The sequence below is a fragment of the Pleurodeles waltl genome, chromosome 12 (assembly GCF_031143425.1).
Source record: "Pleurodeles waltl isolate 20211129_DDA chromosome 12, aPleWal1.hap1.20221129, whole genome shotgun sequence".
In the NCBI taxonomy this organism is placed as follows: Eukaryota; Metazoa; Chordata; class Amphibia; order Caudata; family Salamandridae; genus Pleurodeles; species Pleurodeles waltl.
This window is the reverse complement of record NC_090451.1, coordinates 496,343,781-496,358,618: the sequence shown is the minus strand read 5'-3', so window position 1 is coordinate 496,358,618 and position 14,838 is coordinate 496,343,781.

Below are 14,838 nucleotides of genomic sequence, written 5' to 3'. Positions count from 1 at the left end.
GCGGTTGGTACCTAAAGACAAAAGCAAATAGACATAGCAATCAGTAACATAGTCTTATACCTTGCCTCTGTTTGGTTCAGCAAGCTATGACTGTCTTCGTCAATTGGACATCTGTTCGGACAGCAAGACATCGGAACTTAGCAATAAAGTTCAAGATAGAATGTCTCAGGAACTGACATAATAGAATGTCGCTTCTCGATAAAGATTTAGGAAAAAGTGAGCTGGCTCCTCACCGTGCAGTCTGCCTAAATTAGATTCCCAAAAACTTCTTCTCACATTGCTATTGGTCAAAGAATCAAATGTTTACGTTTAGTCCAATGAAAGTAGAACCTCAAATCTGCGAATTTACTAAACCACTGTTCACATGTTGATGATTGGCTCCTGTTCTCCTGTTCCCATCGTTGGGCTCGTCAGGTAACAAATTTGCATCAGCTTATACTCCAGTCAGTGCATCCATTATTAGCTCCTGGGAACATCGCCTTTACATACACTAACTTTTACAAAATATTCTAGCGAGCAGCTCTCCTGGGAAAGAATTTTAGCTACTAGCATTTGCTTAATTCAATTGAAAATCACAATTTAATTCACTAAACAGACATTTTATGATTAGTCTTAGCAATGCAACTTGACATAAGGCCGCTCAACTAGGCCCAAGACCTTGCTAAATTGAGGTATATGATTAACAAAGCAAATACATAATGCATGACCATTACTATATCATACTACTACATTAATCCAAACTTGAGTTCAACATTTTACATTAATAAGCTGTTAATAAGTACACTTTTTGATTATTGATGGTCACTCAAGTAGGCATACGCATGTATTATTTCTCTATATTAACTAATTTTCTATGCAAATTTAACACTCAGAATACATGAATATTCATTAGTAAAATTTCAGCGTTAACATTCCCTACACTAAGTAAGTGGGGACCCCAAAATAATAGCCTCTCCCAGCATTTAGTGTCTTTTTTACGCTCTCTCATGGCTGGAACTTGTTTTACAGTTGAGAGTAGCTTTTGTTTTAAGGGTCTTTTTTATAATATCATTGCAGTAGGCCTACTAGCCCTGAAAATGTGTAAATCACTCCTTTAGTGTTCTCAAATGTCATACTGGTAATTTGTATGGGGGTCCAAGTAGAAGTAGAAGTCCTGCAGAGGCCCAGCAAAAACTATGCTGGAGTTCAGAATGTGAATGAACAGTAAAGATGCCTTTCAGTTTTGTCTTTATCTTGCCACCTTTGCTGTGCATTTAATAACAGAAGTCAAATGTCTTTAGACAAATTGCTGCTTATTCCTTTCACATGAATATTTGTATTCACTGTTCATTCTCTGTATACAAAGAGAGAGCATATTGTAAAGTGAACTGTGTGGCAATCTTGCCTTAGTAAGGTAAGAATGAAAAGGAAGGGTGTACTTTGTCATTTTTTTCAAAATTAACATTTAAATACCTTCAAATGGTCTGTTTAAATATTTCAAAATATATCAGCAGTTAAGAAAGCACAAATGAAGCATGTATTGTGATTATAAAGTGTGATACAAACAAACATTTTTAATAGAATCAAAACAAATCAAGGCACTTTACCTAGTGATGGACAAATAATTATTTGCTGAAACCCAATTTCAACATATTGCCTTTTGTGTGCTATATAGTTTAAATTAAATGGCCATTTCAATGTAAAACATGCTGTCTGTAAGCGACACTGCCACACCATGCTTTAGTAATGCATTTGTGACTGTGTGCTCCAGAATTTACACCAACTGGCCACATGCCACACCTTTACCACTCTCTGGCTTAGGTGACTTAGGTAACATTGATGGCAGCACCCCACTCTGAAAACTGTTCCAGCACCACTGATGAGGGTTAGGGTTTCCTATCGTTTTGGGGTTCCAACAATTTTGTTTCTGTGAACAATGGCTGTGACACAGAGGCCTTTCCATTTGAGTACTTGTATGGCTTTTTTTTATACAGCGGTAGATTTATTACGCACTATTTTATGTGTCATCACACTTTCTGGTATCACGTTAAGACTTGGCCTTGGCTTGATCAGTCTGGGGTGGGTAAAGCTGCATAAATGAAAACCTGGTTAATGCATAAAACAGCACATGTGGCACCCTGAAATCTTTGATATGGACAAAGATTTATGACAATAGAAAAGCGAGGGGCGATTGAAACTTCTTTAGATCCCCTAAGGGTTAGGAATGACTGGTCCTAAATAAAATCTTTCAATTAATTCAAAAAGAGGTGAAGAATCAGATCACATTTGTGTCTTTCCAGCAATATAATGATTAATCGGTTAAACGTTACATTCCCATTAAGTTCTTCACGCTTGCTCTTTCATCAAGCGAATTGCTTTATCGGGCGATATGTTTCAGCTCCATTATGAAAATTCTATATATGCAGGTACAGTTTGGCCTGTTGAAGATAAGATAGCTCAGTCCATCCTGAGAAGTTGGCGGTAATATCTTGGACCAGTTTTGTGGCAACAGAATCGAGTCATTTACCCACATTCTTTGCACATGTCCATCCTTTTTCCCTCTTTTTAGGAAATGGCTGCACTTACAATGTATTTAAATCGGTACAACTAGCTGTAGGCAGTGCTTAATTTGAGCCATGGTTGGCGGTGGGAGCCACGGGGACCGGCACTTATTTTTTCGCATCAAATATTCTTCAAGAGCCAGAGTGGGAAAATACACAACTCGCAAAGATGGAGGAAGATTTAAAACCCGTCCCAACTGGACAAACCAGGAACCTGCAAGAGAGAGATAAGGGGGGGGGGGGGGGGGGCAGTGGCTTGACTTGGTTAGTAAGATTTTCCGACAATCAGGCTGGAATATTAGAATGTTTCAATGCGTTATACCACGAACAGGGTTCGTGAGAAGAGCCTATAGGGCAGTAGAAGGGGAGAGGAGGGCGCATTGGTAGGAGTACTAAGAAAGAAAACACTATAGGGCATATTTACAAGCTCCTAGCGCCACCTTGCGCCGCCCTAGCATAATTTTTTAAAATGCTAATGCAGTGATAATGAGGCCTTTCTCCTGCACCCTATTTACAAAGTTTTGTGCCACGCTGTAAACTCTTGGGCTACATTATGCTTGCGCCAGGCATAAGGTATGCAAGGGGGAGTTCTGATGCAGGGAGGCCCAAAAAAATGGCCTCCCTGGTACGAGCTGGTCTCGTCCTCAGCCACAGTTTCTGTGTGCCGAGGACAAGACCAGCTCAACCTGCACCTGGCCCACACCCTGCTGTCTGGGATGGAAGGGGAATTGCTTCCCCATCCACCCCCACCCCACCCCACCCCCACGTCAGCGCGCAATCGTGTGCTGACCTCATTAGAGGTCGCCTCCCATTGCACTGGAAGCTCATCTTCCAGCACAATCTGAAGAGAAATGCAAAGCATTTCTCTTCTGATGAGGGGGGGTGAGGGCATGCAGAGGCCTTTCCTTTCATGTCTCTTTGAGCATTTCTGCAGCCCGATCGTAACGCAATTGGGCTGCAGAAATGCCTACTAGACACCAAGGATGTTTTTTTTTTTTCTATTTACATATTAGGGGTGCGATCCATTCAGCAAGGGTCGCTCCCCGGGGGGCCTTTTCTCCCCCCCCCCGGGGGCAGATCAGCCTATTGTAATTAGGGCGACCTCTAGGTTCCAGGGATTAATTACTATTTTTTTTACAGGAGGGGAGTGATCCCTTGGTCTTGGGGGCAGATGGCCTATTGTTATTAGGCCTAGAAACCAATAGACAACAGGGATTATTTTTGTGCCAATTTCAGGCACAAACCTGAAGGCATGGGTTGCTCTTCTGGGGGCACATTTATTTTAAACCATTTCTGCCCCCCCCGGGGGCAGATCAGCCTATTTTTGTAAGGACCATCTGCCCAGCACGGACCAGGGAAGATTTGTTTTTTTTTAAAAAGAGGGTGGGACCGTTGGGCAGATATGGCAATTACCCCCAATCCACTCCCGGGGGGGGGCAGAAAGCCTACTAGATGCCAGGAAATTTAAAATAAAATAGTGGGGTGGTGTCTACCAACCAATATGGGCATGGTTATTCCCCCACCCCAACTGAAGGGGGTATCAGTCTTTCAGCTAAAACATCTTATACCACGGCAAGCAAGAGGACATTTGATTATTTGTTTTCTTTTTTTTCACATTTTGGCCATGAGAGCTTTTCTAGCTCTCAAAATCGTCCCACTTGGAATGGTGAGGGCTTCACTTTTTGGACTTTGGGACACTGCCATGTAGAAAAACCTAGACACATCTGAAAACTAAACATCTGGGTGAGTCCAGGGTGGTGTGCTTCACATGCATCCCGCACCATTTTCCTACCTACAATGCCCTGCAAACCTCCAACTTTGCTTGAAATCACATATTTTCCCCACATTTTTGTGATGGAACCTTCCGGAATCTGCAGGAATCCACAAAATTCCTACCACCCAGCAGTGCCACATCTATACCGATAAAAATTCTGCCCACTTGTCAGACTAAAAACTTTTTTTTTTCAAACTGCCCTTTTGAACCTGCTTTGGTTCCACCTCAATTTCAACATGGTTTTGGCTCTTCCCTGTCACAGGCCCTTGGCCCACATACACAAGTGAGGTATCATTTTTATTGGGAGACTGAGGGGAAAGTTGAGTGGTAGGAAATTAGTGCCAGTGCAGTGATCCCACACAGTAATGTTGGAAAATGTGATTTTTTTTTTTAGGTAAATTTGAGGTTTGCTGAGGATTCTTGGTAAAAAAAAAAAACTGGTGGATCCACGCACGTCACACCTCTTGGACTCCCTCGAGTCTCTAGTTTTCAGAAATGTCTGGGTTTGGTTGGTTTCCATAGATGGCTGGAGCCCAGGACCAAAAACGCAGATGCCCGCCTGCAAAGACAGGTAATTTTGTAGTTGATAATTTTGATGTGTCCACGTAGTGTTTTGGGGCATTTCCTGACACAGGCACTAAGCCTGCACATACAAGTGAAGGTACCATTTTTATCGGGAGACCTGGGGCAATGCTGGATAGAAGGAGATTTGTGGCTCCTCTCAGATTTCAGAACTTTGCAGCACCGAAATGTGAGGAAAAAGTGTTTTTTGCCAAATTTTGAGTTTTTCAAAGGATTCTGTATAACAGAACCTGGTGAGAGCACCACAAGTTACCCCATCCTGGATTCCCCTAGGTATCTAGTTTTAAAAAATTCACAGGTTTGGTAGGTTTTCCTATGTGCCAGTTAAGCTAAAGACCAAAATCCACAGCTAGGCACGTTCCAAAAAACGCTGCACTTGTCAATGTAAAAAAAATAAAAAGTGATGCGTCCATGTTGCGTTTTGGGGCATTTCCTTTCGCGCGAACTAGGCCTACCCACACAAGTGAGGTACAATTTTTATCGTGTGACTTGGGGGAACGCTGGGTAGAAGGAAGTTTGGGGCACCCCTCAGATTCCAGAACTTTCAATCACCGAAATGTGAGGAAAAAGTGTTTTTTTTGCCAAATTGTGAGGTTTGCAAAGGATTCTGTGTAATAGAACCACAGGTCATCCCATCCTGGATTCCAGTCTAGTTTTGAAAAACGCACAGGTTTTGTAGGTTTCCCTATGTGCCGGCTGAGCTAGAGACCAAAATCCACAGCTAGGCACTTTCCAAAATACACGTTAGATTTCAATGTAAAAATGTGATGTGTCCATGTTGTGTTTCCTGTTGCGGGCATTAGGCGTACCCGCACAAGTGAGGTACAATTTTTATCGGGAGACTTGGGGAAACACAGAATAGCAGAACAAGCTCCTTGTCTTTCTCTACATTTTTTCCTTCCAAATGTAAGACAGTGTGTAAAAAAGACGTCCAATTGAGAAATGCCCTCTAATTCTCATGCTAGTATGGGGACCCCGGAATTCAGAGATTTGCAAATAACCACTGCTTCTCAACACCGTATCTTGTGTCTATTTTGGAAATACAAAGGTTTCCTTGATACCTATTTTTCACTCTTTATATTTCACCAAATTAATTGCTATATACCCGGTATACAATGAAAACCCATTGCAAGGTGAAGCTCGTTTATTGGCTCTGGGTACCTAGGTTTCTTGATGACCCTACAAGCCCTACATATTCTCGCAACCAGAAGAGTTCAGCAGATGTAACGGTATATTGCTTTTGAAAATCTGACATCACAAGAAAAAGCTACAGAGTAAAACGTGCGTGAGACAACGATGTTCCCAGGAGCTAACAATGGATGCACTGACTGGAGTAAGGATGGATACAAATCTGACGAGCCTGACAATGGGAACAGGAGAAGAGGAGCCAATCAGCGACGTGTGAAAGACATTTTAGTTATATCTTAGATTTGGAGTTTAATCCTTATTGGACTAATTGTAAACATATGATTCTTTGACCAATGAGAACGTGGGAAGTTCTTTAGACAATTTTAACTTAGCCCGACTGCAGAGAGGAGGGCGCCTATTCCTACTTTGATTTCCTCCTTAGAGGTGCTCTCTTTCTATTCTACCTGAGGAGCTGAACAGTTCCTGATGACTTCTCTTTATCTTTGACTTTATTGCTCAACTTTAATGCTAAATGCTGATCACTTAGATATTGCTTCTTAAATGGTTTGGATATGTTAGAGTCCCTGTTTCTGAACCATTCCCTTTCACTGCCTGCTGCTGACCAAACAGATGTCCGACTGACGAAGACAATTGCTGCTTGCTAACCCATATCAGGAGAGGTATAACAAAATGTTACTACTCTTCTTGTAGGTTATATTCCTTGTTTCTAGGTACCAACCGCTATTTGACAGAGCCATAGTTAGATGTTTTCCAAATTTGCTTTGACTAAATTGTTTTGCATGAAGCCCAAACATGCTATTCTAATCAGAAGGTTAGATAGGGAGACACCAAAACTGCAAACAGATTACTATTAAAGGAACTGATGCTGCTTATTCGCTGAACCTAGATGTATGCTATTTCAGTTGCACAGTTGTTCTTGCTTTTAATTTGTACTATGACTCTTGAATGCTTAATAATCAATGCACTAGATAAGAAGATTCGGTCAACTAGTGTTGTTCTTGTGTGCTTACCAGTTGGGTTTGAGACTAATTTAAGTAATATTAGCCTTGTTAACTAGGAAAACGAACTTTCTAACTTTTTTCTAACTTTCTAACTTTTACATGAAGGTGTGGTTATTCATGGCCAAATGGGTTATGGTGTGTAAAGATTTCTGACTCCAAAGGTACTTGATGTTGTTTATTCATTATGATGATGTATTGGTATGGGATTTGAGACTTATGGTGGGATCACTCTAAGTGCAGTCAAAAGGTCTATCGAACCTCTAATGCGTCCCCTTATAAATTAACAAGAGACCAAATAAGGACAGACGCGCTCACAGAAATGGTAGCAGAGTAGGATGTCTAGTCTCCTTAGGAGCCCATCATAGGGTCCCTTGCAAGGTTACTACTCCATAAGAGGCCATTAAAGTTGTTTTCTTAGAAATAAGTGGAAGAATAAGATGGTTTGTCTCCTTAGGGAGCCATCATAGAGTCCTCTACATGGTTTGTCTCCTTAAGAGGCCATGAGAAGGACTGTTTCCTCAGAAGTAAGAGAGTTGGATGGGTAGTCTCCTTAAGTGATCAAAATATAGTTCACAGATATGGTAAGAGAAAGTGGTAAAGGTTAAGATGTTCAGCTTCGATGATACAAAGTGGAGAGAAAATGTCTCCCTATGAAGATACTATGGCCCTCATTATGACATTGGCGGTAAATGCCACTTACGGCAACGGTGACGGCCGCCAACATACCATCGCGGAGACGAACATGCGTTCACCCTATTATGACACATACACAGCAGACCGTCAGAATACTCTCACAAACACATATCCGCCAGACCAAAGGTTAGTGTTAAACTGTTGGTACGAACATCCATACCGTTATGCCAGCAACACAACGCCCTCCATATTATGACCCACAAATCACCATAGCGGACATTCAACGGCGGTAAACCATTGGCGGGAGACAATGGTGCAGTCAGAATGGCCACCCAAATACAAAACAACACAACATTGGCCTATACCAAAAACACACACCTGACACTGATACACACACCACGAAACAACACTATAAAACATACACCCACATTACCCAAAACCCTTTACAAACACAAAAAATAACCAAGAGATAGCAACTCAAATCATAGACACAACTACCCACAGACATGGAACATAAATGGAGCACAAACTAAGTCCCAGAAGAAAGATATAGCTGAGATGCTCAAAGGAAGTCAAATAATATGTCTCCAGGAAACATGGGTGATTGAACCTTTCGATATAGTAGGGTATGCAGGATATTATGGACCGCAATAAAAATAAACAAACAGGGTAGACCAAAAGGAGGCCTAGCAATTTTCATAGAAATAGCACTTCGAATAGAAGCAGTCCAAGTACCCGTAGTAAACAATAAGGGCCATATGTACGAACACATTTTCCCATAGACACAGAATGGGCAAAACTGCTTGCTACATCTGGCTCTAATATTCTGGTACTAAAACTAAGTAATTGGAGGAAAGACACACATACTCCCTTATACATAATGAATGTGTATTTCCCCCCGAACGAAAAAATTAAGTCTACTATAGCGAATGATTTACCTGAGGTGATAATGGGTGTATTACAGGAACTAAATGTACTAGACATAATATTAACAGGTGATTTTAATATGGTCTTGATGCACATTTCGGAGCATGAAGAGCAAGGAATCCAGCAAGATTATGTATTGTCCATTCCCCCACAAAGCATTAGGGATCACTTGAGAAGAACACACGACAAAAGGGCAAATTCCTTAATAAAGGATTTAGAGTCCCTAGGGATGAGAACCCCAAACAAGAGATTTCAATCCGACACCCCTCCGGAGTGGACCTATTTTTCACCCTCTGCTTGCTCCATAATAGATTACACAATAGTAACGCTAAATCTCTGGGGAAGGATAAAATCCTTTAGTATAAAAAAACATCAAGTAGCGATCATGGACAACAGAGAATGGTGCTCTCAACACAAATACAATATCACCAACAGATACCCATGTGGGCGGGGGAAGACACCACAGTAAATTATTGAAGGCTAATATGGTCTAGTGAAGTGAATGACCAAGTAAAAGAGTTGCTCGAAACTTTAGTAAAGAAAACTCTAGTATATGGATATGGCAATAAAGTTAAACAGTGTTTTTTTTTTCATTAATAGTATAATAGAAAAGAGAGTTGCAAAGAAGTCCCAAAAGGGTCCGCGACGAAGACTAGTGGAGGAGACCCGGGGAAGAATAAAGTTATCCATAGCCATCCAAAATTTAAGAAAAGGAAGGAACAAAATGCAAAGGAAAATAAGGAAAGACCCACAAAATAAAAATCTACAGAAAGCTACCGAAAAGTAAATGAGAGGCGGCAAAGACTGGTCTGGGAAGAAAAATGGAAAAAAAAACAATGAGCTCTGGGCAAAGATACTATTTTTGGGTAAACAAAATAATGCAAGGCAGTTCTGGAAAACTGTAAATGGAATAAATCAGCCTCAAAGACCAGTAGTACATTCTAATATATCAGAACAGATATGGATACAGTTTTTAAATGAAATATTCAAACCGACAACAATAGGGCATAGTAAGGAAAAGTCAAAAAGTGAAGATATCAGAAATGGGGGCATAGCAAACAAAGGTAGCATTATAGACCCCTTCCAGGAGAATCAAATAAGGAAAATAGTATTAAAGTCCAGGAAGGATGGTGCTCCAGGACCAAATGGGCTTCCCCAAGTTTTGTATTTGTCAAACACAGATTTATGGATACTAATATTAACCACAGTTTATAACTGTGTGTTACAACTACAGATAATACCAGACTCATGGCAGGGGTCTATAATAAACCCTGTCTACAAGAAAGGCAGCAGAGATGCACCAGAAAACTACTCACTAATTAAGTTACAAGATATAGAAGCAAAGTATTTTGCTAGCCTACTTCTAAGTGAACTAGAAGAATGGGCAACGGGTAGAAACATTGTCCCACTAAATCAAACCGGATTCACACCGGGAGTAGGAACAGAAACAAACATATTAGCATTATCCATGTTCATGGATGAACAAACTCAAAAGAAGTTACCAATATACCTGTGCTTTGTTGATTTTGAATCCGCCTTTGACTCTGTAAATCAAAACTTGCTATGGAGGAAACTTACAGAATTGAGCATTCCATCCAGTCTTCTTAAAGCTATACAGCTCCTGTACACTGACACTTGGGTGAGGATACGGATAGGGGACGGGTCGGTCTTGTCGAGAAAAATAGATACCTTTCAAGGACTAAAACAGGGCTGCGTCCTTGCACCCTATCTTTTTAATTTGTTTTTAGCAGATTTATCACAAGAACTAAATACAGTAAACTCGCATGCACCACGATTAGGCCAGACAACGATATCAAATCTGCTATATGCAGACGATTTTGTTCTGATAAGCCAAACGCAAGTCGGCTTCAAAGATTATTGGGAGGGCTAGCAAATTATTCAAAGCAAAATGGTTTGGTAGTAAATCTAGAAAAGATGAAGGTAATGGAATGTAGCCGTAGGATAAAGAAAAAATATAGATGGTTCATCAACGAAGAACATGTGTAATTAGTCCATTCCTATTGCTACTTGGTAGTGCGGTTTGATGACCAGGGATGCTTTACCCAACATAGGGAGGAGGTAAAAAGGAAAGGTCTGACACTGCGCATAGCACTCTCAAAACTAAAAAAAAACCTTGTACGGCCCAAGCATCTTACCATTATTGAAGGTGATATCAGCCAAACAGGCACCTAGTTTAACGTATGGCAGTGTTGCATTGAGAGGGCGTGATGCGCCATGTTTAAATACAAGTATAATAAGAAATTATTGACAGCTATTTTGCATACCTCCAAATGAATCACCAGCACAGATACGATTAGAGTTCGGGCTAATAAATCAGATAATAGACAGAAAAGAAGCCTACATGAAAACTTGGCACAGAATAAAAACGAATAAGAGGAATGACCAGTGTCAGGTTCTGTGGCAAAAGCTCCAAAAAATGGTGGGCATCCGGCTGCGCTCTATCTAAACAAGTCAATAGATGAATTAGGGCTGCAAGAAAGCTGGGAAAGTAACCTAACTGTCGCATGTTTCAAAAGAGTAGTAAAGAACAAAACCAAGATGTTATCTCTATTGAAGGACAAAGAAATATTATTGAAAAGATCACATGCCTTGGGGGTACTAAATGAATACAAATGTCTATGACAGCAGCCCTATTTCGAAGAAGGTTGGTTCCCTGCCCTTTAAAATGGAATTCCTGTATATCCGACTAGGAAAGTTACCTGGTGATAAAAAAGATTATGCAGGGGGGGAGAAGAACCTAAAGGAAATTTGTTTGTCATGTAATAAGGAGAAGTGGAATCTGATTCACCTTTTATGCCTGTGCACTGACTTACAGCAAGAGAGAAAATGCTTGCTAAAATCGCTTTTTAATCAACGCTGCATACGGACATGCAGACAAGCAGTAATAGCATGCCTAAAACCAGGGGTTCCAATCCTGAACTCACATATGGTGAAAATCTTAAAGAAGGCTCAGAAGAAGTGTTTAGGGAAATGAATAGAATGATGAGACAGGAGGGGGACAAACAAAGAACAAGGCTCTAGATAATTGTTTCCTTTTAAACCGTATTTATTAAGTGTGATAGTTACGTATTTTTGTATTTTTTTCTTTCTTTTTATATGTTAACAGAGATCTTATGTTGACTATATTTTGCACTGCATTGTAATGGTTTTAATTAACTGTACAATAAAGACTATTCATTCATTCACAATGTGGACATTGAGTGAGTGGAAACTCTTCCGATTCCTGAACACCTGTTCATTGGCCCCGGGGGGATGACAAATGCTATATGTGTTCCATCAATGTCCCCAATAACATTTGGAGTATGTCCCATTACAAACAAACCAGCATTGACATTGGCCAAATCATCAACTTGTGGGAAAGCGATGAAGCTGCACATGTGTTTGACCAAGGCAGACAAACTGTTGCCAGCACTATTGAGAACATTGGCTGTGACATTCCTGCAGCCAAAGCCCACTGTCACTTGGAAAGAGCCAGTTGCCAGGAAATGGAGCACTGATAGGACCTGCACAAGAGGGGGAATCCCAGTGGGTTGACAGATCAGGCTCCAATTGTGCACACAGCTCTGTGATTGTGGCCCTGTCCAGTCTATAGGTTAGTATTATGTGCCTTTCCTCCAGTGTAGCCAAGTCCACAAGGGGACTGTACACGGGGCTTGCTTCCTCCACCTATTCCTCTGCAGTGGTAGGTATGTAAGGGACACAAGAGAGAGAAGGGAGTGACAACCAGAACAATGGAACCACCACTTCAGTGTACATTGACCATGTATGTTACTGGACTATGTAAATGGCAATGTATGTACAACTGACAGCAATAATGCAGTTTTCTATTTCAGAATATGTACCAGCATAATAAAATGGCGACAGCCTGTCCTGTATGTAGGGACAGGTGGAAGTGATGTAACTCCGCCGGCACTGGGCATCATGGCGGAAGGGGGTCTTACACAGCCGTGCTAATCCTCATTGGCCAGAATGGGGCTCTATAGTGATCAGTGTCCAATGAGGATCACCGGTGGCTGTGACGGAGTACATCGCTGTGGACATGATCCCATTTTCGGACTATAACCTCACTTGATTCCTGACTTTGCAGAGGACAACACCTTGACTGCTTGTGCTGCTGTGACCTGTGTCTGGAACCTGCCATGGCCTGTGTGACAGGGGAAAGGGCCCCTGCCTTCACTTCGGAGAAGTTAGAGTGTCTGGTGGATGGGGTCTTACCCCTGTATGGACAGCTGTATGGGCCTCCAGACCAACAGGTGAGTACACCATGGGAATGATGCATGCGACACAGTTGCATGGAGATGTGTGTGTGTGCTGGCAGTGTGTTTTTTGGGTGGGGGGTATGGCTGGTGGTAGTTGACATGCAGGCTCTAAGTGATGTGTGTGCCTGAGGAGGGGAAGTGCTTTTTGTGGGCTATATGTGTGACAGGCTGGATTGTATAGGTAATGGGGGGTGATTCTAACCCTGGCGGTCGGTGATAAAGCGGCGGCCAACCCGCCAACAGGCCGGCGGTCCAAAAAATGGAATTCTGACCCTGGCGGGAACCGCCAACGCAGCCCGCCAACTTAACACTCCGACCGCCACGGCGGGACCGACAAACAGCGCGGCGGTCACCGCCAACAGCCAGACGGCAGACAATGTTCCGCCCACACTATCATGACCGGCCAATCCGCCACCTTTTCCGGGGCGGGAGCACCGCCGATAAAAACACGGCGGAAACAGACTACGAACGGGAAAACGCGCACCTCTACGCACTCCACGAGGAAGGAGGACGGCATGGAACCCGAATTAAACATCCTACCTGCTCTCGTCTACCTGCTCATCTACCACGAGTACGAACGCCGGCGCAGACGACAACGGTGAGTACTGCACCTACGACACAGGGGAGGGGGGAGGACGAAAGGTCACGTGCACACACATACGCGATACACCCACCCCCCCAAACCATGTACACACCAATGCAGAGCAACAAGTCACAGTGAAACCACCCAAACCCCGTAAAGAAAACAAGGACATAATTAAATAGTGACTCGAAATTTATGGGAAATAAAAACCACTGATAAGTCACGGTCAAATAGCAATAACAACTCAAAAATCCAAAATCAATATCCAGTGCATACGAAAAACCGAGGCAATAAGTCCTGCACAACTAACGAGATTCAAAGTGTCCGTGGGCCAAAGTGTAGCAACACAAGGGCAAAGCCCACACAGGAGACCTGAGTCCTTTGGAGAGAACACTGCAGGGGCATCTGATGAAAAAACTACAGGCACCTCAGGGGGAAGGGAAGGGGGGGGCACCACAGCCACATGAGTCCACGACGCCAGATCCACGAAGGGGCCACCATGCCCACTCGGCCATCCTGGGGAGTGCAAAGCCACAGTCTCTCAAGTCTCTACAGTGGGTGGCTTGCCCACTCGGCCATCCTGGGGAGTGCAAAGCCACAGTCCGTCAGGTGGATTACAGTCTCCACTGGTCAAGGAGGAGGCATGGTGGGCACAGTGAACCGTTAACAGTGCATGACAGGAAGGGCCCAGCGGAGCGGTGCTTGAGATGGCGGGCCCCAGCGGAGCGGTGCTTGAGATGGCGGGGCCCAGCGGAGCGGTGCTTGACAGGAAGGGCCCAGTGGAGCGGTGCTTGAGATGGCGGGGCCCAGCGGAGCAGTGCTTGAGACGACGGGGCCCAGCGGAGCAGTGCTTGACAGGAAGGGCCCAGCGGAGCAGTGCTTGAGATGGCGGGGCCCAGCGGAGCGGTGCTTGAGACGGCGGGGCCCAGCGGAGCGGTGCTTGAGAAGGCGGGGCCCAGTGGAGCGGTGCTTGAGATGAAGGGCCCAACGGAGCGGTGCTTGAGATGGCGGGGCCCAGCAGAGCGGTGCTTGAGACGGCAGGGCCCAGCGGAGCGGTGCTTGACAGGAAGGGCCCAGCGGAGCGGTGCTTGAGATGAAGGGCCCAGCAGAGCGGTGCTTGACAGGAAGGGCCCAGCGGAGCGGTGCTTGAGATGGCGGGGCCCAGCGGAGCGGTGCTTGAGATGGCGGGGCCAGCGGAGCGGTGCTTGAGACGGCGGGGCCCAGCGGAGCGGTGCTTGAGATGAAGGGCCCAGCGGAGCGGTGCTTGAGATGGCGGGGCCCAGCGGAGCGGTGCTTGAGACGGCGGGGCCCAGCGGAGCGGTGCTTGAGACAGCGGGGCCCAGCGGAGCGGTGCTTGAGACGGCGGGGC